The sequence below is a fragment of the Mesoplodon bidens genome (genome assembly GCF_964165515.1).
Source record: "Mesoplodon bidens genome assembly, chromosome: 4".
NCBI classification, from domain to species: domain Eukaryota; kingdom Metazoa; phylum Chordata; class Mammalia; order Artiodactyla; family Ziphiidae; genus Mesoplodon; species Mesoplodon bidens.
The window spans coordinates 153,776,738-153,803,851 of NC_138160.1; the positions used below are offsets into that span (position 1 = coordinate 153,776,738).

The 27,114-nt window shown below is 47.6% G+C and overlaps 1 long non-coding RNA gene across 1 annotated transcript; it reads right to left on the bottom strand.

The window, feature by feature from the left end:
- Positions 1-279: 279 nt before the first annotated feature.
- On the bottom strand, positions 280-26,951 carry LOC308617125. Its single transcript, XR_014015823.1, has 3 exons — positions 26,660-26,951; positions 3,301-3,467; positions 280-1,371 (listed from the first exon to the last, which is right to left on the bottom strand). It is a non-coding gene; the product is annotated as an uncharacterized lncRNA (long non-coding RNA).
- Between the last annotated feature and the right edge of the window lie 163 nt (positions 26,952-27,114).

A 27,114-nucleotide genomic window follows, 5' to 3' on the forward strand; every position in this document is an offset into this window, starting at 1 on the left:
AAATATCCAATGGAATCTAAATATTGAAACACTTTCTTACCCACTATCATCAGTTGTTTAAATCCATGAACAAGCTCTTCTTCAACATTTGGAAATTTTACATTTTTTCCCTCTCCTTGAATTCATGTTTCCATTCCGTTTCCATCCCACATCCTCTGTGTATCTTCACCATAAGGCAATATATTTTTAGGCTTTAAAGTTTTTTATCCATCACCTTATCAAACTTAGCTATAACAAAAAAGGCATATAAATTGAAATTTTGAAGTTTACTTTATTCCCTGTCGACCATAAATCCTAAGTGTTAAACATATCTTCTGAATTGAATTATTATTACAAATAGAATTAATACAAAATTGACCAAAACAATATAAATATAACTTTTGATGAATAATTCTTAAACATAGAAAGCATCTTTTAGCAGGGAGGGGCAAGACAGATGGAGGGGATTAAGAAGTACAAACTACTATGTGTAAAATAAATAAGCTACAAGGACATATGGTACAGCACAGGGAATATAGCCAATATTTTATAATAACTATAAATGGAGTATAATCTTTAAAATTTTTGAATCACTATGTTGTACATCTGAAACATATAAATTGTAAATCAACTATACCTCTATTAAAAAAAAAGAAAGCATCTTTTATTGATGTATATACAGTCATCCCTCAGCATCTGTGGGAAATTGGTTCTAGGATGCCCACAGATACCAAAACCTGAGGGTGCTCAAGTCCCTTATATGAAATGTATTTGCATACAACCTACGCACATCCTCTATCCTCCCTCCCATATAATTTAAATCACCTCTAGATTACTTATAATACCTAATACAATGTAAAGGCTATGTAAATAGTTGCCAATGCAGCAAATTCAAGTTTTGCTTTCTGGAACTTTCTGAAATTTTTTTTCCCCTGAATATTTTTGATCAGTAGCTGGGTGAATCTACAGATGTGCAACCCTCGAATACAGAGGGCTGACTACACTGCAAAAAACAAATTGACCTGGTGCTAAAATTCTTTCTTATAACAGAAATAGAAAATACCAAACATTTTATAAGATGAAGACTGTAATAAGGCTATTCTATACGATTTGATAAAACAGGTTGACTCCATTTTTTAATAACACAAAGAATCTGAAAGAAATATCATAGAAATATCATCTGTGAGTTTCAGCCAATATGTCCTGAAAATGTTGGTATTCCCGGAGAACATGAGCATGGCTCAGCATCACTACCCTCTGCTGTGCCCGCTGTTCAGAGGCTTGTCCACCAGCTGAGGACGCTTCTAAGGATGAGCACTGAGAACACAGGAGCTGCTTCCCAGGGAGGTGTAATTCCTACTGTGCTCTCTTTGCTTCGCTCCTGGGGGATTCCTTCAAGTGCAAAGCATTTTTAGGCAAAAGGAGAGGTGGATAAGAGATGGAGAGATCTTAAATGTTCTCATCACACAAAAAAAAGAAATTGTAACTATGTATGGTGACAGATGTTAACTAGACTTGTGGTGGTCATTTTGTAATATATATAAATATTGAAATGTTGACCCCTGAAATTAATATAACGTTATGTCAATCATATTTCAGTTAAAAAAAAGAGAAAGAGGGGCTTCCCTGGTGGCGCAGTGGTTAAAAATTCGCCTGCCAATGCAGGGGACATGGCTTGGAGCCCTGGTCTGGGAAGATCCCACATGCTGCAGAGCAACTAAGCCAGTGCGCCACAACTACTGAGCATGCGCTCTGGAGCCCAAGAGCCGCAAGTACTGAAGCCGGCGCACCTAGAGCCCGTGCTCCGCAGCCAGAGAAGCCACCGCAATGAGAAGCCCGCGCACCGCAATGAAGAGTAGCCCCTGCTTACTGCAACTAGAGAAAGCCAGCACGCAGCAACGAAGACCCAAACACAGCCAAAAATAAATAAATAAATAAATAAATAAATTTATTAAAAAAAAAAAAAAAGAATTTGCCTGCCAATGCAGGGGACACGGGTTCAAGCCCTGGTCCAGGAAGATCCCACATGCCGCGCAGCAACTAAGCCAGTGCGCCACAACTACTGAGCCTGAGCTCTAGAGCCTGCGAGCCACAACTACTGAAGCCTGTGTGCCACAACTACTGAAGCCTGTGCGCCTAGAGCTTGTGTTCCGCAACGAGAAGCCACTGAAATGAGAAGCCCTCGTACTGCAACGAAGAGAAGCCCCCACTTGCGGCAACTAGAGAAAGCCCGCGCACAGCAACGGAAGACCCAATGCAGCCAATAAATAAATAAATAAATAAATAAATAAATAAAATAAAATAAATCTATTTTAAAAAAGAGAGAGAGAGAGAGGTGGAAAAAGCAAAGAGATTAAAAATCGCCACAACTCCCTGAACCCCAAGCTCGCATACATCTTTCTCTAGAACTTCACAATATGACCAAAATTCCTCACCTTACATTTAAGAGAGGTATGTGTAAGAGAAGAAGCCCTGCAGAACCCTTGAGTAATCATCAGAGGAGCAACCCCACAGAGGGAGATCTGGGGTGGGTGTCACATGTGAGAGGAGTAGTTGTCACCTCAGATGCTTTTATAGGCAGATCAACTTTAGCAAAGAAGTCATATGGAAGCTGAGATTCTGAAAACTGACTCCCTTGAAACCATCTATGTACCTGGGATACAATTCAGTTACATAAAATACGATGTGATTGGAACATTTTCTGGCACTACCCAAATTTTCAAGATACAATGACTAAAAACTCATGGATGTATCTTTTACAAGATTTTTTTCAGGTTCCATGTATTAGTCGAAGTAGTGAAAATTATTTCCTGGTTTCCCTGCCCACACCCCCTCCTGGAAAGACTTTGTGCACCCCAGGAGTTTTGTGCACCTTGTTTGAAGAGCTCTGAACTTGTCGACCTGGCCTGGGAACTAAAGAAATTTACAAAACCCTTTTTTCTTTCTACCTGCTGGCTCTCAGCTCTGGGCTGGACTTAAAGCTTTGCATTCCAGCAGCAGGACCAAGGCAAAAAATGTCTTTGGCAGTTCATATCCAAGGGAATGCAAGAGAAAAAAAATCACAATGATACAATTCAAAACTCTTGTCCCCATTACACCTGTAAAGTGCTTCCTGCAGTGAGTGACAAGTAGAAAGTAGTAAATAAAGGACAGCATCAAGCAGACACATCTCACATGCATGCACCTCAGTCCAAGCCTGGCTCTGAGGCTCAAATGCCATTGCAGGCATTTAGGAACTTGGTGCATAGTTGCTGCTGCTGAGCTAACAAAATGAGGCTCATAAGGAAAGCCTTTCTCCCCAGATATGAACAGTGTACCTACCACATGCCAGCCCCAATGCCTGTTCTGTCATCTAACTGCTCAAGGACATCACTGTGGCTTCAGGCTCTATGAGATAAAGGTGGAGGGTCCATGGTGGGTGGGCTGGGAGGCTGCCAGCCATCCTGGGTGGTCGCTCAGGTCTTCCTTCCCAGGTGGGAAGCTGAAATCTAAAGAAAAGGCAGAGAAAGGTTCAGAGCAGAGGAAGACCTCCCTTCTGCCCAATCCAGCTAGAAGTCCCTGGAGAACGGGCCACCTCTTTGCTAACCCCCAGCATCCAGCAGGTGAAGGAACTCAAGATCTGGAGTCAGGCAGACCTGGGCACCCACATGGCCCTGCTTTGCCCATCATCATGTCCAGGCCAGTCACTGACCGCTCGGCCGTGGAGGTCTGCACTGGCACATGGGGATTAGACACACCTTGTCTGGTTATCACAGCCATTGACCCAATGATTAACCAGGACACCCAACAAAGAGCTGCCACCTGGCTCTTGCTGGCTGCTCCAGATTTGTGGCCCCCATGCCCTCCCACCTTGGTTTTCTAACCCAACTCATGTTGAGACAGCCTCTCCCCATATCTGATTTCATCCTCAAGACCATCTGGAGAGCTACTTTTCCATTATCTCCACAGGATGAAGGCGGGACTCTCCCAGGTTAAGACATCTGTCTGTAGACTATTAAGAGGCAACTCTAGGGCTTCCCTGGTGGCGCAGTGGTTGGGAGTCCGCCTGCCGATGCAGGGCACACAGGTTCGTGCCCCGGTCCGGGAAGATCCCACATGCCGCGGAGCAGCTGGGCCCGTAAGCCATGGCCACTGGGCCTGCGCGTCCGGAGCCTGTGCTCCGCAACGGGAGAGGCCACAACAGTGAGAGGCCTGCGTACCGCAAAAAAAAAAAAAAAAAAAAAAAAAAAAAAAAGAGGCAATTCTAGCCCTCTAACCTCGTTGTGTCGCACTGTGGAAACGGTCCTTTCCACTGGCCCATAACTGAATCCTGAGAAAGACACAGACTTTATGAGTACAGATATCTTCTCCCATAAAATCTGGGGGAAGGAGGAGGATCCGCGTTTTGGTGTTAGAAAAACTGTAATTTGTAATAAATACACAAGAACTGTATGAGGGGGTGGGGGAGGCAGGCGCTCAGCAAACATCGTCCTGCAGGGGGCGCTGTCCACTCAGGCACACGCAATCACCTTGCGGGGGGCGGGGGGGGGCGAGGGTGGGGTATGTGTTGTTTTCACAGCCTGAGGCAACCCAAGTGCTGCGTTATTTGGTGTATATCTACTTATTAAAGTGTTTGCTTTGCTATAAACAGTCCCAGAGAGCTCAAGCAAATAACACTCCTTTAAAATCACAAGATAATACATGTATCCTGCACACAAACAGAACCCTTTCAGAAATACACCCCCAAATCACTCCTTCAACAAGCCTCCCAAGCAAAGGTGAGAGTTTCTGGTCACTTCTTTTTAGCCTTAGAAAATGTCCTGTTATTGGCTTCAAAGTTGCTTAAGTGTGTGTGGTTGGTTATGTTATTCATTTGATACATTATTGGGTGTAATTTTTATTCGTATTGTTTCAGGTTTGCTTTTTTTAATCTTTTTCAGTTTAACTTTACTTTTTGAATATCTAAAACATTTTCATGATTCAGAAGTCAAAGCTATATAAAAATGTTAGGGGAGCCAATGACCCAAACTACCTGCCCTGACCAGGCCCGATGGTAACCAACTGCATGAGTTATCTTTTACAACAGGAGGTCCTGGTAAAGAACCCAGAACTAACAAGCTACCACCAACTGGAAGAATTCGGGAAAGTTCAAAAGGACAGAGGAGACACCAGTCCATATGCCCTACCAAACCCTCAGAATCCTTCTCGCTGGAATCCATCTTGGCTGAGCTATGCGCACACCACCAAGAAGGACCCTGAGTCAGAACGACTGGCCAGAGAGAACCTGGAAACTAACCCCATTACCATAAAACCCAGACTGGCAGAGCAGTTCTCCTGGGTTCCCTTATACCCTGCTGCTCTCTATCCTGGCGCCCCTTTCCAATAAAGTCTCTTGCTTTGTGAGCACGTGTGTCTCCTCAGACAATTCATTTCCAAGTGTTAAGACAAGAGCCCACTCTAGGCCCCTTCCTGCAACAAATGGCGATGCTGGTGGGACCTCTTCTTTTTTTTTTTTTTTTTTTTGCGGTACACGGGCCTCTCACTGCTGTGGCCTCTCCCGTCGCGGAGCACAGGCTCCGGACACGCAGGCTTAGCGGCCATGGCTCACGGACCCAGCCGCTCTGCGGCATGTGGGATCTTCCCGGACCGGGGCACGAACCCGTGTCCCCTGCATCGGCAGGCGGACTGTCAACCACTGCGCCACCAGGGAAGCCCTACATGTAATTCTTAAAAATCTAGTATGTACTAGTAAAATGTTATCAGTCAAAATTCTAGCTATTTTAAAATGTTGCATGTCACAGCAGTAAGTTTCTTTTGTCAATTACATTGTGATCAGATGTTTAATAACCATGACTTTTTAAGTCTTTCTGTCATCTATAGACAGTTATTGTTGTACTTTGATAAATCTCAGGTTGTACTGGGAAACTGGGTAAGATTTTTTTTTTTTTTTTTTTTTTGGCTGCGTTGGGTCTCTGCTGCTGTGCGCGGGCTTTCCCTAGTTGCTGCGAGCGGGGCTACTCTTCCTTGCAGTGCGCGGGCTTCTCATTGCGGTGGCTTCTCCTGTTGCGGAGCACGGGCTCTAGGCATATGGGCTTCAGTAGTTGTGGCACGTGGGCTCAGTAGTTGTGGCTCACGGGCTCTAGAGCGCAGGCTCAGTAGTTGTGGTGCACGGGCTTAGTTGCTCCGCGGCATGTGGGATCCTCCCGGACCAGGGCTCGAACCCGTGTACCCTGCATTGGCAGGTGGCTTCTTAACCACTGTGCCATCAGGGAAGCCCTGGGTAATATATTAAAGAATCCCAAGGAAAAACCTGATGGCTTCATAAAACTGTTAACGAAAGGATTAGTTACATAGGACTGAGTGAACTGGTGAATACTGATATAATTTTTACGGTTTCTATCTGAAAAATTACTGGTTTAAATCTGTGTTTTCCAGCTGTAAGGAAAACCCTTCCCTTCAAACTAATTATAACTTACAGTAATTTGGTAAATTATACCTTTGTAAGCAGAATTGAAATATTTATCTTTGCTCTCTATCTGCTCCCTCCAGAAACTGGAAACTTTTAGGTTCCTAGCAGCTTTATCAGATAAATTAGGAAGGCCACCTCCTAACAGGTGTAGGAATCTTGATATTTTGGGGACCTCTAAAAGCGAGAAATTCACCAAGGCAAAATTTGATGATGCACCTTCGGCATGAATTTCCTGGCCCAGAGAGGCCTTTTGGGGAATTCAGTCTGAGACTCCTGAGAAAAATTACACCAGAGTCAGTGTGGAAGAGCCTATTTGGTTGATGGACCAGATTTACTTTAGAAACAAATTAATCTTGATTTGGCTATATTTGACAAAAATGAGGGTAATTTTAGAGAGAAAGAGGTATTTCAATGGATATCAAATTCTAATTCTGTTTATTGAGGTCTATATTCACTAAGACTCACTTCTCAGATAATTCCTTGCTATTATGTTATATTGTTGCAAAGTTTAATTGAATTATTAATAGGACACTCTAAGTTTGTTTCTGAAACTTAACTCAGTAATCTGTCTTTGGCTGAAGATCAAATGGTCCATGATCTGCAACCAGGAAGTTAATACCAGGCTATGGTCATTTAAATTTAAAGGCTCCCTGAGGTTGGGGACAATTAAACCATACTAGGGATAACCAGCCTGGTAACACCAGGAAATTGGGCTGGGTGCCTCATGGACAATAGCAATATACAACTTCCCTTAAAGATAAGGATTGTACAGAACAGACTAAGTCAGATGACCTGGGATATACTGGGCTGCACCTAATGGAAGTTCTTGACTTATATTCTTGCTTATGACCTTACTAATACTGCTAACAGTACTATATTTATATTGCCTGTTTTACAAAATTGCTGTTTCTTACATTACCAAATGTGTGACTGAGCCTCTGATAAAATGATGATATATAGTTCCATATGAGATCAATGATTGTAACATTGTAACTCTAGATATGGAAAGAAGCAACAAGAGGGAATATTTTCCTGGACCATAAGAGACTAGTAAGACAGGTGGTCCAGAGACTTTTGGCTACTGTTAATAAGGCCTAGTCCAGTAATAGCACACTGAGTGACCTATCAGCAAAATCTTTGCCAGACCTAGGAATGAACATTCCTAGCACCATGAGATGAAACGGTCATGAAATGACCCCTAAACCATGGTCAAATTTATGACCCTGAAGGGGCCCTGCCAACTGAAAATTGGCACTTGCCATCTGCCTCTGCAAGGATTAGGTCAATGGCCACTGCAGCCACTGACCTTCAACACACCCTGAAAGGAGTTCAGGGTGGAGATCAGGAATGAGGCGCTCTGTGCTCTGGAAAAACTGGCAGAACAGGCCTTCAGATAGTTAAGATACTTTCAGGAAAAGACTTTATGAGTCCAAATTCTTGCATCTTCTCATATCTAGAAAATCACTAAAATCATTAATGGTGACATCTGCTTTGGCCATTAAGGAGAGAAATGCAACTGAAAGTCAAAATGCAGGAGCTGTGGTTCAGACATCCAAGGTAATACTAGGTGGCATTATGGATGTGATTTCAGACAAGTCCTTGTTTTGCTAAGAACTTGAGTTTTCTGAGCTGTGTCAGACTTGGGATGCCACCAGCCATTCTCAAAACAATGTCTGCTGGCAGCTGGTAGCTGCAACCTTATGGTTTCAAGATATCCTCTTGTAACTGCTGAATTTTCAGAAAATGAAATTGCTTTAGATCAGATAGTAGGAAAAGGAGACGTGTAGTGGCCAATAGCTCCTGTTATGTATATATATTAATACCACATTGGAAGTTAAACCTACTTAGATAAAAGCAAACAACTGGCTACCTGGCTACAAGTCTCCTCAAGGTGTGAGGTCCAGACTGGGTTTCAGACTTATTCTTCTGAATTCCTCAGGGAATGAGATTTATTTTGTCTATTAAAATTCTAGTTGTCACTCCTCCAACTACTTTTTTTTTTTTTTTTTTTTTTTTTGCGGTACGTGGGCCTCTCACTGTTGTGGCGTCTCCCGTTGCGGAGCACAGGCTCCGGACGCACAGCCTCAGCGGCCATGGCTCACGGGCCCAGCCGCTCCGCGGCATGTGGGATCTTCCCGGACTGGGGCACGAACCCGTGTCCCCTGCATCAGCAGGCGGACTGTCAACCACTGCGCCACCAGGGAAGCCCATCTCCAACTACTTTTAATAGGGTCTGTTACACCAAAATGGCAAGCCAAGGGATTGAGATTTTGATCATACAAGACTCAGATACAGGACTTAGAACTGAGAAATATTTCCAATTCAGTGTCTATTCTCCAAATTGAGGCAGGACTATGCCCCATTTTAGCAGAAAGTGGCCAGAGCCGTTGTCATCTAGTTCCCTGAATTGAAACTGAGCGGGACTCTGTGGGGCTCCGGAGTACAAATCCTTTCTGTGTCCCCTGTTTCTTGTTTGTAGGATATAGGCTTCATTCAGCCTCTTTGACCTTCCCTGAGTTCCAAAGGGCAGATTCAAACAGTTGCTAATCGTGGAAGGGAGGGGATGCAGAAACAGGGGAGGAGCAATCAAATGGGGGTGCACCCTTGTGGCAGGGTCCTGGTTCCTCCTCAAGGAGTATGCGTAAGAATATCTTTGAGCTCTTCCACAGAGCTGGGTCCCCCACCCAGGTGGAGGATGGTAACTTAAGGCTGAATTCAAGGTTTCTGGAGCACCACTCTGTTACCTCACCACCAATCAGAAGAAAGTCACATACCCTGAAGCCCTCACCCCAAATTTTGCCTTCCTTTTCTGGGCCCAGCAATGACCATCCTGTTAGGCCTCCTGTTTAGCCCCTGTCTATTTCAACTGCTTACAAGGTTCATGTCCAACAGGGTCCAACAGTTTCAGGCTAAATTGCTGTTATTACAAGGGTGAATGCCGGTTTTGGGCACAGAATACCTCGATTTAGATCAGGTGGAGACAGACTTCTACTCTACTAGACAGGACTACGCCCACTCTCAGCAGGAAGTAGTCACAGAAGAAAGAGACCTCCGCCCCAATTCCCAAGAAGTATCTTGAGTACGAAGTCTCTTAGCAGGGATTCAGGGGAACCACTAACCGAAACCGCCCGCCCTGGCCAGGCCGATAGTAACCACCTGCATGAGTTATCTTACAACAGGAGGTCCAGGTAAGGAACCCAGAACTAACAAGCTACCACCAACTGGAAGAATTTGGGAAAGGTCAAAAGGAGAGAGGAGACACCAACCAGTCCATATGTCCTACCAAACCCCCAGAATCCTTCTCGCTGGAATCCATCTTGGCTGAGTGATGCATGCCCCACCAGCAAGGACCCTGAGTCAGAATGACTGGCCAGAGAGAACCCAGAAACTAACCCCATTACCATAAAACCTGAGACCGCGAGCATCCTGGCAGAGCAGTTCTCCTGGGTTCCCTTACCCTGCTGCTCTCTACTCTGGTCCCCTTTCCAATAAAGTCTCTTGCTTTGCCAGCACGTGTCTCCTCAGACAATTCATTTCCAAGTGCTAGACAAGAGCCCATTCTAGGGCCCTGGAAGGGGTCCCCCTTCCTGCAACAAAAAGATGACCTCAGGGAAGTATATGCTCCTCCAATTCTGCACCCCAGTTCCAACGTGTGGGTTTTTTTCCCACATCGCCAAGCAATTGATAAGAGAAATGTTCACATATTGAGGTATGGGGAAGTCATTCTGGCTTATACATGAGTTAACTTGAATTTTATGCTAACTAGAATAACCTGTTTGTGGCCTATCAAACATACATTGTACATCTGCTTTAATTATTAAAGAAAAGGGCACATTGACCAGAAGTAAAGAATGTTCATGTTAAAAATAAAGATTAAATGCCTCCCTTCCTGGGACGCCAATGCTGGTACTCCTTCAATGGTAAGACTCCCCTCCCAGGTGCTAAGGCCATACTGACTTGCTGTGTACGTGCTGGTCTGGTTTTTTTGAAGCCTTCAAGAAATGTATCCCTGACTTGTTTAATGTTCTTTTTTCTGCCAAGATGTAAAGATGTGTTGAAAACCATGCTTCTCTGGAGCAGTTTCTCAGAGTAATCTAGAAGGCTGGCTTCTGGTTTATAGTTCTCAGTGTGGCTCAAATAAATCTCTTTTCTTTTTTTTTTTTTTTTTTTCCACCACAGCTTGTGGGATCTTAGTTCCCTGACCAGGGATTGCACCCAGGCCCATGGCAGTAACAGCACAGAGTCCCAACCACTGGACAGCTAGGGAATGCCCCAGGGAAGGGTTTTTAAAGGCGGTATTTGGGGTGAGGGTGGCAGCTCATGGACTTTCTTCTGACTGGTTCATGGTAAGGTAATAGGGTGATGTTTCTGTAATCTTAATCATCAACCTTCTGGTTCTAACCAGTCTGGGGTGTAGTGCTTGTGGTCAGCATGTGGTCACCATCCTCCACCTGGGTGGTGGGGGTGGGTCTTAGTTTCTGCAGAAGAGCTCAAAGATATGTGTCAGATTGTTGAGGAGGAGCTAGGACTCTGCTTTATGGCTGAACTACTGTTTTAGCTATCTTTACTTTCCTTGTTTGGCAGCTTTTCCTTTGTTTCTGCATTCCCTCACTTCCCTAATTAGTAACTGTTTGAGTCTCCTCTTTGGAACTCAGGGAAGGTCTAGGAGACTAAAGCCTTTTTCTATAAATAAGAAACAGGAGACAAAGAGGGCTTTTGTATCCAGGAGGGCCCTGCAGGTTCCTGATTGGTTTTGATCCCCCCATTTCTTTGATCCTCCTCAATCACGAGGGAAACGAGGGTGAGACAAGAATGGGAATAAAGTTTTGGATAGAGAAGTTAATCATAAACTCAGCAGGGGAACTTGGTTTGGGGGGCATTTGGTTTCACTTCTGACCAACTGGCTGTATCAAGAGATTCCCAAGAACCTCTCCTTGGATTCAATTAATTTGCTAGAGTGGCTCACAGAACTCAGAAAAACATTTACTAGATCACCACTTTATTAGAAAAGGATATAACGGACTTCCCTGGTGGCACAGTGGTTAAGAATCTGCCTGCCAATGCAGGGGACACGGGTTCAAGCCCTGGTCCGGGAAGATCCCACGTGCCTTGGAGCCACTCAGCCTGTGAGCCACAACTGCTGAGCCTGCGCTCTAGAGCCCACGAGCCACAACTACTAAAGCCTGTGCGCCTAGAGCCCGTGCCCCGCAACAAGAGAAGCCACCACAATGAGAAGCCCACGCACCGCAACGAAGAGTAGCCCCCCCACCCGCTTGCCGCAACGAGAGAAAGCCTGCACGCAGCAACGAAGACCCAACGCAGCCAAAAATAAATAAAAAATAAAATAAAAATTAAAAAGAAAGAAAGAAAGAAAAAGAAAGAAAGAAAGAAAAGGATATAACTCAGGAACAGCCAGATGGAAGAGATGCACAGGGCAAAGTATGGGGAAGGAGCTCGGAGCTTCCACACCCTCTCCGAGGAGCACGCCACTCTTCCCAATCTCCAGGTGTTGACCAACCCAGGAGCTCTCCAAACCCAATCCTTTTGGATTTTTATGGAGGCTTCACTGCCAAGGAATGATGGATTAAATCATTGACCAGTGCAACTGACCAAACCTCCAGCCCCTCTCCCCTCTCCAGAGGTCAGGGGGTGGGATTGAAAGTTCCAATCCTCTAATCACATGGTTGATTCTCCAGGCAAACAATCCTCATCCTTAGGTGCGTCCAAAAGTCACCTCATTAACATAACAAAGGACACTTTAAATCTTCTTATCGCTTAGGAAATTGCAAGGGTTTTAGGAGCTCTGTGCCAGAAACAAGAAGACCAAATATATATTTATCATTTTAAATCACAATATCACAGCTCCCTTTCACATTTAGGAAGTACGCTTATAGCAGCTGCCTTCAGGAACCCCCAACACCGACTACTCCAACTCCTACCCTGTCCCTCTTGGACAGAGGGCCTAGCCATCCAGACTCCTATCAGGGCATCGGGTGGCCTAAGCAGGCAGGGTCTCTGGAGGTCATCCAACATGCCTCTCCTCTTACAGACCCAACTGGTCTGACCCAAAGCTTTTCATGCTGCACCACAGAAATCCTGCCACTCAGCTGCAGCCTAAATTCCCTGCTTCTCCCAGCAGCAGCAGCAGCCACATTCAGGCTTCCAGGACAGCTACACAGGAGCCAGTTTAGCTAGTCCCTCTCCCTCACCCGGGCATCCAGTCTATGGGCACAGAATCCAACCCTGAAGGGCTGAAGAAACCGTGAAGGGCATGCAGTTCAGCTACACATGCAACACTTGGATTCCCTCTGAATGGCTGAGGCGAAACGGTTGTCCAGGCTCAGCCTGAACATTCCCCCACCTCCACGTCAGGGAGTTGGCCACTTCCTGACATTACCTGTTACATCTTGAAACAGTTATGATGTTGAAAAACGGCCTTAGGTTGAGCTGAAAATTGCTTCCCACACACACATTTTCACTGGTCCTAAGTTTTTTCTGGGGTTTCACAGAACAGACCTGCCTCCTCCGCCTGCATCTTAGCCCTTCAAACATGAAGGCTACGATCACACCTCCAGAGGGTAAATATCCCCCATTGTTCTGGCTGGTCTTGTATAACATGTTTCAAGTCATTAACTGATCTGTCCCCTCCTCCAGATATGTTCCAGTTTATCCAAATCAGGTGTTGCAAACTCAGTGCCTACGGGGGCCAAGCCAGTGACATCAGTGTGTGAGGTGGGTGGTGCACAATAGAGAGTGGCAGCGACTGCAGCAAAGAGAGTATGTACCTCGGTTACTGGAAACAACAATTGGTACCTCGGTTACTGGAAACAAGCCAGCTGTTACCATGCAGAAGTGGGGCCCCATTATTGCCAGTTCTCTTACTTTCCAGTAGAAACAGGAAATCTGGATTTGTATTTGAAATGTCTTGATTTTTTAAGTTGGTAATTAATTAAAACAAAACACTACATGAGTCAATACTGTGCAGGCAAAACAAAAACCTATGGACACCAGTATGTAATCTCTGGTCTACAGGCATCTACTGATAAAAACGTGTCACCTAAAACTGAATGTGACACTCAGAGGTGGTTGCTGACCTATCCCATCCATCCTTCCTTGGGAAAGCCTCTTCCCTCCCTCTTGATGTCTGCTGTTTCAGGTCTTCACCATCTCTCACCTGGACCAGGCCTGCAGTATGCTGACCAGCAGCCATCTCTCCCTCTCCTGCCTCCTCCTCACCACTGCCCAGTGCACAACGATCATCCCAGCCCCCGCCCTACGACCTACTGTGGCCAGACTTCAATCAGCCAGGTCTGGTTCCTTCCAGAGAGCCGACAGGCCAGGGCCTCGGTTAACATGCCCCCTTAGCCTCTGCCCCTCTTCTGATGGAAGCCCCACACTTTTCTGCCCAATCCTCCACACCTTTACTCAAGCCAGGCCTCCCTCCAGGAATGCCTTCCTCCTCCCCCACCCACAGGCTTATTTCCTCCCAGGGCCTTCCCTGGCAGTGTCAGCCCTTCCCCACCCCTTATACTTTGCCACATCTGTAACATGGGGAGAGTGACAGACCAAACTCAGAGGGTGTTTGAGGAATAAATGAGGTGACCCGTGTCACCTTGTTACTGAGTCCAAGCTCACTCTGCTGGCCACATGACAGGCCAATAAGTTGGGAGATGAGGTGTTGAGACAAGGAATAGCGACTTTATTCAGAAAGCCAGGTGTCCAAGAAGATGGCAGACTAGCGTCCTAGAGTACCATCTTTGGGGTCTGGATGCTAATTTCTTTTATAGAGCAGAGAGGGGAGGAGGTGAGGAAGTAAGGTAAAAAGGCCATAAGTCTTGCAAAATACCTCCAGGTTTTGGCCAGCCTCGGGGGAGGGGATGTGTTAAGTTCTTCTTTCCTGCAGCCATTCACAGGTGGGCAGGGTCAGGGTGTTTCCCTGTGAGCTGAACAAAGGCACTTTAGTTTAACATTCAGGCAGAGGGGCAGGGTTCCCCGAGGCAGGCCATTATGTATGCCTATAGCTATAGACAGAACAAAAGTAACGGAAAGCAAAGGTCAAAGGAAAAGAAACAGGGCTTCCCTGGTGGCGCAGTGGTTGAGAGTCCGCCTGCCGATGCAGGGGACAAGGGTTCGTGCCCCGGTCCGGGAAGATCCCACATGCCGTGGAGCAGCTGGGCCCGTGAGCCATGGCCGCTGCGCCTGTGCGTCCGGAGCCTGTGCTCTGCAACAGGAGAGGCCACAACAGTGAGAGGCCCGCGTACCGGAAAAAAAAAAAAAAAAGTAAAAGAAACAGATCCAACATGGAGTCAGATTTTGTTCTTCCCTGTTACAACCTGCTTGGAGCAGTACCAGGCACACAGGAAGCGTTCAATGAACATAAGCTGTGACCATTAATACCTGCTCAGCACGGAATCCACAGGCCGTCATGTGCCTTTTCACACTTGCTACTCACATCTTTCCAGGTAAATGATGAAAGAAGCCTGGATGTGGACACTGGCAGACCTGGGTCTGAATTCCATCTCTCCCACGTTTTACCCTGGTGAAGTCATACAACCTCTCTTGGCCTCTGTCTCTGCATCTGTGAAATGGAGCTAATGGTTCCCACTTCTCAGGGCTGTGATAAGGATCAAATGAAGCAATGTCTGCAAAAGCTCTAAGTAAACTGGGAAGAAATGTTATAAGAATGACCAGTTTCTGGAGGAGGAAATTCCAGACCAGCCACCATACTGCTGGAGACAACAGCACGTGGTTCTGTCTTTGAGTAGACCTAGAACATTCTTTTGTTGAAAGTTCAACCAATAGTTCTTGAGCAGCTACTCTGGGCCAGACACCATGCTGAGTTGCTGCAAAGATGAAGGCCCAACCCTCAGAGTAAAGGCAGTTAAGTCACCTTAGAGGTGGCCCCACCAGCCCCCTGCTCATTCCCCCTGTCCATGCAGACCCTCACCTGGGACCTGGTATTCCCCACACCTCCTGACTTCCCTTCCCAGGCTCTTCCCACTCCTGTCAGTCCTCTCACTGCTCCCAGAATGACCTTCGTGCAACACATTCATTCACTCATTCACACAATTACATAAATATTTATTCAGTAGTTACCAGCCTTCTGAAAATAAATCAGACCAGAATCCCTGCGCCTCAAGGGTTTTACATTCTAGTAACTCTAGTAACTCATTACCTAATTTCTTTGCTTTAAAAGTTCCACTGGTCTTCAATTACTTATGCTAGAGTCAAGTCTTGAGCTTGGCTTTTGGGACTGCTCACATCCGGCTCCACTGCTTCCAGCACCTTCCCCCTTTCCCAGGAAGTCGCTCCCACTGGCTCCAGGTGGGCCACACCCCTTCAGGCTCAGTTTCCTGAGTTTCCGGGTTGTTTCCTCAGTCTGAGAAATTCCTCTTCCAAGTTAGAGGCAGCTGAATGTTTTCTCTGTAGGGGAACCTGTTCTCAGCCCTGCCCATGAGCTCTGCCACACTTACCTGGGAGCTCACAAAGGTCATTTTCCTTTTGTTTCCTCAGCATCTACAGAGTGGATGCTCAGCCACGGGGATCTATTTGTGTGTTATGTGTGTTGAGAAAGAAGCTGGCAATTAACATAAATGGTTTTGTGGATGGCCAGAGAAGAGACGCAGAGAGCACCTTTCAGTGGGGAGGTAACAGAGGGCGTCTCAGGGAGGCTGTCCTTGTTGCCTGGGCCAGGATGTGACCACAGGAAGGAGGATCACCTGTTAGGCAGACGGGTCAGTAGGTGCAGGCACAGTGTGGCCAGGATGGGACAGTCTAAGGAGCCATCCAGCGTTCCATGGGCCAGGAGAAGAAGGTAAGAAAAGGAATGGAGGGAGAAAGAAGGTGGGAGAGAGGAGATGTCTTCTGAGTTGGAAAGGCCTTGAATGTCAAGCTTGGTAATCTGACTTCAGCAGATCAGGGGTCAAAAGCTCAGATGGAACAAGGGCAGGTTAAGGAAATGAATGTGGCCCACGAGACCCAGGGGAAGTGCAGACTAGGGCCTTTCTGAAAGGGAGAGGCATTCCTGGCTCCCTGTGATAGAGGCAAAGGTGGAAATCTGGGCTCAGGGCTGCCATAGCTTCACATTTTAAAAAAGAGAAGCCAGAAATCCAGTCTTTATAGTGAAATGTTCTGATGGAAAACACCACCACCACCACCAAACATGTTTATGGGTCTTGAGTTTGCAGCCTCTGGGCAGGGTTTTAGGTGGCAAGACCAGAGATGTGTGTTGGCCCAGTAAACTGGTGACTGGTGTGGAAAATGGCCCAGGGACGGCCAGAGTAGAAGCAGCTGCAGAGGATTCGAGGGGGCTGCAGTAGTTCAGGTGGGCCTGAGTCAGGGGTGGGGGTGGAAAGGAGGGGAGAACTGCAGGAGGAGTGTAAGGTTGTCAGACAAAACGCTGAAACCCTCAGTTAAATTTCAATTTCAGACAGATTATTTTTTTAGTATTAAAAAGTGGTATAAAAAATAACTCATTGTTTACCTGAATTTCCAATTTGCCTAGGAGGTCTGTGTTTTCATTTGCTAAACCTGGCTGCCTTTCAGACAGGTCCCAGGTGGCTCAGGGCAGGGTAGCAGCAACCTGGCTGGGGGCCTGGTGAGGGTGGCTCGGCCCTATGAACCCAGACCCGACCCACCATTCTGGATCAAAGAGCCGGTAGAATCCCTGCACCCCTGCTTCCTTGCTCCAGTCCAGTCTCTGCAGGGTGACCCTCAGGCTGGGCTCATGAACAGTGAGGAGATCCGGGGCCCCTGGAGTTGAGGAAGAACAGCAGGACCCCGTCCTTGCAGGGGCCTCTCCCTTCAGCACAGCAAAGCACTCCCACCACGTGTCTTCCCATCAGTTCAGCTGAGCGGGGCTCCCCGTCACTCTACTTTCCCGACCGACTGCATGACGGGCAGGGCAGCGCGTGCACACCTGGGCCCAGCCAGACCCGGAGGGCAGGCGGGGGTCCGAGCCAGGTTTCCTCCTCCCTCTCTGAGGGTCTCGCTGGCTCCTCATCCTCCTTGACTTGCCTTCAATATGGTGATCCCACCAGCCTTGACCTTGAGCCCCGTTCTCTCTCCAGAGGATCTGAACCTCAGGGCTTCAGTGATATACAGAGGGCGACAGCAAGGCAATTTTTTACCCTGCCTGTTTAAACCCCAAGGGTATTCTGTCCTGCTGTACCCTGCATGCTCTCCCGTCTCCCCAAATCCTCCATTTCTCCCTCCCCCTCTCTTTCTGCCCCCCTCTGCCCTTTCTCCTCTCTTCCTTCCCTCTCTCCCCATGTCCTGGTATTCCTCAACTATTCTATTCTCTCACTCTCCATTTCTGTCTTGATCACAAAACTCCTCAAAAATTTCTCCTGGATTCCCTAAGAAACAGAGACAAACTATCACTCTTCCACCGAACACCACCAAATAAAACTGACAACAGCTGAAACTGCACCGGCAAAATGTATGATTGGCTTTAAAATGTTGGAAAAATTCAAATCTTCTTGACATAGCTTAGATCTTCAAAACCTGATCCAGGAGATTGGACTTGATAGACATAACAGTCGCAAAAGGAAATGCTAACTGATTGATGAAGAAATTGATTTTATTTTAAAATTGGATTGAATAAAAAATTGAAAAGCAGTGATAACCATGAAAATAATTTTTTGCAAAATAAACTTTAAATGCAAAAAATAAGAAGTCGTTTGACTGTTCTGTATTTAAATTTTTTTCATCAAAATAATTTGCTTTAATGCAATTTATTCAAAAAATGCTTTATTGACCCAAGAAAAAATCATCAGTGTTGGCAAAAATTCTAATTAAAATATTTCCATTCAAGGAAAACACAGGGTCAAAGTGCCCCCTTCCTACTGAAGACTCACAATGTTATATATCACTGCCTGAACTCCAGACCCAAATATGCAACTGCCCATGGAACATTCTCTCTTGGATATCCCAAAGCCTCATCAAATATACATACCCAAAGCCAAACTGTTGATCTTCTCTTCCCAAATTGTTCTTCCTCTCAGACACCTGTTTCTGAGACTGGGACTATTACATTCAGTTACTCATGCCAAACACACAAAAAAAACCAAGCCCATCATCTCAACATCCAGAGTAGCTCTCAGAATCTGTCCTCTTTCCAGTTCTGCATCCAATGCCCTCATCCAAGCTTACAGCATCTTCCACATGGATTAACATAACTTGTCTCCCCCAAACCACTCTTGTACTTTCTGATCCACCCTCCACACTGATAGTTTAATAGTTTAAAAGACAAACCAGGCAGTCCAGTGGTTAGGACTCGGCGCTTTCACTGCCGGGACCGGGTTCGATCCCTGGTTGGGGAACTAAGATCCTGCAAGCCCTGCAGCGCGGCCAAAAAAAAAAAGGCAAACCAGGACCTTTCTTCCAGTAAAGGCAGTCTAGATATTTTGGACAAAACCTCCTGCTGAAGACAGCTAAAGGAGCTGGGCAAATGCTCATACAATTCTTACACACACACACTCACATACTTTTTTTTGTGGGGGGGGCCCTGCAGCATGGCTTGCAGGATCTTAGTTCCCTGACCAGGGATCGAACCTGGGCTCCAGGCAGTGAAAGCCTGGAATACTAACCACAGGACAGCCAGGGAATTCACACACACACACACACACACACACACACACACTCACTTACTCACTCTTAAAAGCATCAAAGAGCTAACAAGATATTGAGGAACTGCTGTGCCGAGGTCCCAGGGAGGACAGGTTTCCAAAGAGGTGACCCTGATACTTGATGTTATGGTTGCCCCCAGAAACTTTTGCCAATTGGAAAGAAGTGGCTGAGAGATCAAGCTCACCTCTAGTGGCCTTGCATGGCTAGAGACAAAAATCAGAGTCAAGGGCCTGCCAAGGCCAGGGGATGGGGGGGACTGACAAACCAGCCTGACACTGGATTCAGCCCCAAACGACTGCACCCCAGAAGTAAGGGTTAACTGAAAGCGAACCAGCCCTGCCCTGAATGGCAGTCAGGCTCTGACTCATTCAGGTGCCCCAGAAAACATCATGCCCTAAGTATGAACTAACATGATCTCAGTTTGCTAATCCCTCGAGGCACCTGGCAAAAGCAATAGAAAATTCTCCTTGAATGACAAAATCACCCCATTTCAAATTATCTCTACAAATAATTTCACAAACACAATATTCAACATACAAAAATAACCAGACACAGGAGGAAGCAAGATTCCTTGAGCAAAAACCTTTGGAAATAATAATCAACAGAAATAGAGCTGGAGGAACTCCAGACTATAGAACAAATTATACTTACTATGTTTAAGAAATTAAATACTAAAATTGAAAATGTTCAGCAAGGAACTGGGAACTCCATAAAATTATGTATCATACGCAAAAACAGAATAAATAGAAACTCAAAACTCGAAACTCAAATTATAAACTGAACGGATGGGTTTAACAGCAGATTTGACACGGCTGAAGAATGAATTAGAGAACAGGAAATCTGCTCAGAAGAAACGAACCAGAGAGAAGTATGGGAAGGCAAAAAGATGGAAAATACAGAAGCTACGGAAGTTACAAGATCTGACATATTTCTAATTGCAGTTCCAGAAGGAAAGAAGAAAGAGAGACCAGAACAGAGGCAACATTCAAAAGATGGGTTGAGGGGACTTCCCTGGTGGCTCAGTGGTTAAGAATCTGCCTGACAATGCAGGGGACACAGGTTTGATCCCTGGTCTGGGAGGATCCCACATGCTGCGGAGCAACTCAGCCCGTATGCCACAACTACTGAGTCTGTGCTCTAGAGCCTGCGAGCCACAACTACTGAAGCCCACATGCCTAGAGCCCGTGCTCCACAACAAAAGAAGCCACCTCAATGAGAAGCCCCCGCACCGCAACGAAGAATAGCCCCCACTCACCACAACTAGAGAAAGCCTGTGCACAGCAGTGAAGACCCAACACAGCCAAAAATAAAATAAATAAATTTAAAAAAAAGATGGGTTGAGAATATTCCAGAACGGATGGAAGATATTAATCTACAGATTTGAGAACTCAAATGGATCCCAACCAGAATAAATAAAAAGAAATCCATGGGCTTCCCTGGTGGCGCAGTGGTTGAGAGTCCGCCTGCCGCTGCAGGGGACACGGGTTTGTGCCCTGGTCTGGGAAGATCCCACATGCCGCGGAGCGGCTGGGACCTTGAGCCATGGCCGCTGAGCCTGTGCTCCGCAACAGGAGAGGCCCGCCTACCGCAAAAAAAAAAAAAAAAAGAAAAGAAAAAGAAAAAAAAAAAAAAGAAATCCATGTCTTGACCCAACATAGTGAAAATGTAGAAAATCAAAGACAGATAGAAAAATAGTAAAAGCATCCAGAGGAAAGCAGGTAATAATGCTGGTTATTTACCTCTTGTCTCTCAGGTCTCAACCCACCCTTCCATAACCTCCTCTGTGATGTTGGGGCGAGAGTCTGAAAACCGTATTTCCCAGGTCCCCTTGCCAGCTGACTTTCTGTTCCGTTCGGCCAACGGGAGGCACTAAAGGGAGATTAACAGGTGGGAGAAGGGGATTCCTTCCTGTAGCTTCGCTTTAGCAGCCCCAGCTCCTTTCAACGCTCCCAGCACCAGCCACACCAAACCCCCTCCCAGGTAATAGCCCAAGCCAGCAGGGCCCTTCTTATGGTCAGAGTCCCAGCTGCAGGTCCTCCTCCAAGCCTGTAGGTCCTGCTAACCCTGCCTCTTGCCTTTTATCCTCCCAGGCCAAGGGGTGGCAGCTGCTTCCTGTAATTACTAATATCCGGGTAAACTCAGCATCCTCTTTTGCTCTTGCAGCCTCCAAAAATCTGTGTAAACAATCCATCTTGTGTATTATATCCCCTTTGTTTGAAAAAACAAACATAGTTTATATTTCCCTGGGTGTACCCTAAGTGCCACGGAACTCTTCAAAGAAGCCACAGTGTTGTAGATAGCATTACTGTCCCCAATTTTAGTCATCCCTCAGTATCCACAGGGGATTGGTTCTAAGATGAAGTCTATGAAGTCCCTTACATAAAATGGTGTAGAATTTGCATATAACCTACACACATCCTCCCATATACTTTAAATCATCTTTAGATTACTTATAGTACTTAATACAATGTAAATGCTAAGTAAATAGTAGGCAGGCACAGAGCAAATTCAAGTTTTGCTTGTAGAAGTTCCTGGAGTTCTTTCCAAATTTTTTTTTTTTTTTGCCGTACGCGGGCTCTCACTGTTGTGGCCTCTCCCGTTGCGGAGCACAGGCTCTGGACGCACAGGCTCAGCAGCCATGGCTCACGGGCCCAGCCGCTCCGCGGCATGTGGGATCTTCCCGGACCGGGGCATGAACCCGTGTCCCCCACATTGGCAGGCGGACTCTCAACCACTGCGCCACCAGGGAAGCCCCCAAATACTTTTGGTCTATGGTTGGTTGAATCCACAGATGCAAAACCCTTGGATATGGAAGGTCAACTGTATTTGCCGCCAATCCCCATGGGAGGCTAGTATTTTTCCACCCTGCTGAAGTCAGGCATTGGCCAATAACATGTGTGGATAAACGACATCTGCCACCACTTCTCAGCAAAAGCTTTACAAACCATCACATGATTTTGCCATGGTTCTTTTCCCTCTGCTAGGAGACTAGCATGTCCCAGGTAGGAGCTGCAGCCAACACTTGCAGGACATGGAAATGAAGCTAGAAACGAACCTCTGTTGTTGCAAACCAAGGAGATTCAGGGGCTGTTTGTTACTGCATCATACTCTAGCAAAACCTGACTGATTCACAACATTCGACTACATCTGGCTCCTCAACAGCAAAAATGGAAGCCAGCAGATGGCTGAACAATAGCTTCGATGTACTAAAAAGAAAACTAGTGCCAACTTAGAGTTCTATACACAGAGACACTATTCTTTAAGAAGAAACATTAAATACACACATTGTCATAAAAAACTGAGAGAGGAAGGAAAATTCCTTGAGATGGCAGATCATGGATGCAGGAAGGAATGAAGGACAAAGACCATGGTAAATACGTGGGTCAATCGAACTGAAGATTGGCTGAGTGAAAGAACAATAATAAAGTCTGTGGAGGGACACCCCTGGTGGTCCAGTGGGTAAGACTCCATGCTCCCAGTGCAGGGGGCCCGGGTTTGATCCCTGATCGGGGAACTAGATCCCACATGCATGCCACAACTAAGAGTCCACATACTGCAACTAAGAAGTCCACATGCTGCAACTAAGAAGTCCTCATGCCGCAACTAAGACCCGGCACAGCCAAAATAAATGAATATTAAAAAAAAAAAAAGCCTGCAGAGTTATACAGAGAACAGTACCTCGGAAATCAAAGGGTAGTAACTGGAATTTAAGTGTTCTAAGGTCTTCGCACAGTCACCAGTAAGGAGATACACTAACATCTTATAGCCCCTGATACGCGCTGAGAAGGCACACATCTCTGTGGTACCCTTCCCCATGCTGCTCAGCCTCAGATAAACACAAGCTGAGGATATTCTACAACACACCTGGCCAGTGCTCTTCAAAAAGTGAGGTCACAAAAGATGAGGAAGGATTAAGAAACGTCAGAGCCTGGAGGAGACTAAGAAGACATGACAACTAAACGCCTTGTGGGGTGCTGGGCTGGATCCTGAACCAGAAAGGGGGTATTAGTAGAAAAACTGGTTGAATGCAAATGAAGTCCACAATTTACAGTACCGAACCACTGTTAACTTCTCAGTTGTCAACAGTGTACCTGGTTATGTTTGACATTAACATGAGTGGAGGCTGAGTCAAGGGTATAAGCAAACTCCACTATTTTTGTAACTTTTCTCTAAGACCAAAACTATTTCAAAATTAAATCTAAAAACAAATCACCCAGAAACACTGACTGTTAACATTTCTGGTGTATTTTCTTCCTGTCCCTTATCTTGCACGGGGTGATGTTCTACGCTCCACATAAGTAAGATCATGTCAGACACGTGGTTTTATTCTAAACCAGGCTTTCGGAGATGTTACCATGTTTAAATCTTACAACAGGCATCATCACCCTCATTTTACAAATAAGGAAATTAAGGTCTAGAGCAGGTTAAAGGTCATACAGTTAATAAAGGCCCAGACTCAAGGTGAGTGCAGGTCCCCTGATGCTAAATTCCAGAATCGCACTAACCCAATTTTTGAAGAGTAAGTTCATCCACTTGTTCACGTATGCATTCGACCATACCCCGCACCTGCTGCGTAGAGACAGTCTAGGAGACCATGATCCCACCATTAACCTGCTTCCATGCTAAAGGTTTTATACTGCAGCCCAGGGCCCCCAGCCACACAGCCTGCCTGGTGTGACTGGGTAGGACAAGGTGATGTGCCCCTGCAAGAAACAACTCATTGGGCTTCCCTGGTGGCGCAGTGGTTGAGAGTCCGCCGGCTGATGCAGGCGACACGGGTTCGTGCCCCGGTCCGGGAAGATCCCACATGCCGCGGAGCGGCTGGGCCCGTGAGCCATGGCCGCTGAGCCTGCAGGTCCGGAGCCTGTGCTCCGCAACGGGAGAGGCCACAACAGTGAGAGGCCCGGGTACCGCAAAAAAAAAAAAAATCTAATTGTGGTAAACTACACGTCACACAATTTACCATTTTAACTATCTTCAAGTGTGCAGTTCAGTATTAGGTACATTTATATTGGGCCACCGATCTCCACAACCCTTTCATCTTGCCATAGACTTCCCCAGACTTCTCTCAGTCCTTCCCCCTCCCTTCCATACTTCTCCACTGCCAGCCACCCATCAATCACTATAACCAAGAGACTGGAGCCCAGACCTCACAAGTTCCAGGGCAAAGTTCCCTGCTACCACCCTGAGCGGCAGCTGGGCCTGGGCCTGGCTGTGGGGCCAGCGGGCTGGCCAGGCAGCCTGGACTTCCGGGCAGCTTTCCCACTGCAGTCCTGCTGGCTCCTGCAGATCTGAGCTCTCTGCCCCAGGGCAGGCACCTGAGCAAGTCCAGGCAGCTCTCAGCTTCCACCTGCACCTGTTGGCCTGAGGCTGCCCCAGGTCACCAGGGGAGGGTGGGCAGGGAGGGCAAGAGAGGTGAACTCAGGCTCCTCCCCAGCACAAGTGACTCAAGGAGGGGAGTCCAGGTCCCAGGAGTCCACTTTCAGCCCAAGGCAGGAGGTGCAGGCAGGTGAGCAGGGTCCTACTGCCCCGACCCCGACAGCCGTAACGCCCCGGTCGTGACAGAGCTCTCAGGTTTAGAACAATCTTGGACCTGGCAGAAGCTACAGCGGGCACCAGGAGTTACCTGTTAGCCTGCTCTTGCCGTGGTCTGAAATCTTCAGTTGCTGCCTCTCCAGGAATGGCCAGCTCACCTCCCTCCTCCCTTCACCCTCGGGCTAGGGCCTGGCCCCAGGGGACAAGAGAAGACAAAGGAGGACAAGGAGTGAAGAGCGGGTGGGGGGTGGGGGGGGTGGGGGGGACACACAGCTGTGAAGCCTCTGTAAGTGCCAGTTCTTTCCCATGGGTTAAGCCATTTCATTTATGACCTGGTTCTGCCTGTTTACAAGTGAAGAAACTGAGGCTCAGAGAGGTCACCAGGAAGTTACACTCAGGATTAGAGCCAGGTCCGCCTTTCTTCATCCTCCTCCTCCTGGTTAGAAAGCAGTCATGAAGTGGCTTTTTTGCAGATGGTGGGTTGGAGCTGAGCATGGTCAACCGTCAGGTTTGGGGAGGCACTGGGGGATGTGGACTGGAGGCTCAGAACTCGCTGTCTCCTGGGGGTGACAGCCAGATGACCCACAAGTGCCAATGCACTGCATCAAGCACTGCATCAAGCACTGCCCCAGTGACAGAGGACGGGGGAGTGGTTTTGCCTTGGCGGTGGGAGGAGGGGCCTTGGGCACAGTGGATGCCCTTAATGGATTTTCCCAACAACAAGCACTTACAGATGAGGACACTGAGACAGTCCCCAGCACAGAGGTCCATGAGGCAGGGGCCAGAGCTGGGCCTGAAGGAGCCGTGGGACCAGTCCTGAAGATGGGACGCTACCTCTCAAACAAAGGAGAGTGGAGACATAATGCATAGGCTGGAAAGTGCCCTCCAGGGCAGAGTGGGGAAAGGCCAAGAGCAGGCAGTAGGGAGCCCAGGCAGGCTGCTGCAAAAATCAAGGAGAAAGGTGATGAGGCCAGAGGTGGCAGCCAGAGAGAAGGTGAAAATTCCAAGCCTCCGTGGGTGGCTCCAGGGTTTTACAGTCTTGGCCACTCACAAGTAGCATGGATGCACATATTACCCAGCGCAGGGAAACTGACCCAAGACAATGTGAGTGGGTGCTGGGTGGGGGTTAACAGCCTTCCCAGCCACTTTGAGCCAGGCTCTGTGGCAAGCATTCTGACCTTCCGATCAACCTTCCCTATAAAAAGGAGAAGGACAAACTAACATTTACAGATGCCTACTATCTGCCAAGATACTGTGCTGCGCATGTGCTTCACAAATGATACTTCATTTAATCCTCCCAGCCAAATTATGATCCCCTTTTTGAGATGAGAAAACCAAGGTGCAGAGAAAGAAATGAAGTTGTCCAAGGCCAGCGGATTCAGGAAGTGGGTGCACCCAGGGAGCTTCTTTCCCTTCCCCGGGACCAGGCATTAAGTGCCTTGCTCCTTGACATCTGGGCAGTGTGGCTCCTCAGCCAACTCCACAGGGATGCCTAGTCTGGGGGCAGGTGGCCCAGGCAGAGGTATCTGCCCTGTGAGCCCAGGAAGGTGAGCAAAGTTCACTGCATACAACCCCCACCCCGCCCACTCTGGCCTCTCCCACGCTGTCCAGGCAAGCATGTATGGGGGGACAGAGGCCTGGTTCCTGCCCAGCTCGCCTTCTTTTTTTTTTTTTTTTTTTTTTTTTTTGCGGTACGCGGGCCTCTCACTCTTGTGGCCTCTCCCGTTGCGGAGCACAGGCTCCGGACGTGCAGGCTCAGCGGCCATGGCTCACGGGCCCAGCCGCTCCGCGGCATGTGGGATCTTCCCGGACCGGGGCACGAACCCGTGTCCCCTGCATCGGCAGGCGGACTCTTCAACCACTGCGCCACAAGGGAAGCCCCCACCTTCTTTTTTTTGTTTTGTTTTGTGTTTCACTGAGGCTGCTGGCATTTATTTTTGCTGGCATTTATTATTTATTATTGTAACCACATCAACTCTGTGGTTACCCATTAACCTTGGGTAAATGTCTCCACACCTCTCGGAGTACTGTTTTGCTCAGCCTTCAAAAGGGAATAATACTGCTTACCTAAGAGGAGGCGGCGAGAATCAAGGAGGTGATGGACGGAACGCGCCTCTTCCGAAGCTGTCGGGTTCTGGAAACGGAGACGGGCGGGCGAGGCAGGAGGAGAGGAGACGGCGGAGGAGGAGCGGGACGGGCTGGGCGCCCTCTGGGAGCATCGGCCACGCTTCGGGCTGCGGACTGGCCCGGGTCCGAGCTGGCGCACACCGTGCGGCCGCGGCGCAGAGCGCAACCGGCAGGGAGCTCAGGCGCCACCGCCGCGCAACATCTCGACTGGCTGGGTTGGGCTGGAGCCGAGAGCCCGGGCGGGGCTCAGGTTGGCACGCAGTGGGCGGGAGTGGCCCCTGTCCCCGCCCCCCACATCCGGGGGCCTGGGCCCGGCTGTGGGCCGGCCGTGCGCCAGTGAGTCAGGCCGGGTTTTCCCTCCGCCTCTGGGACAATCTAGGGAGCGCTGCCGAATG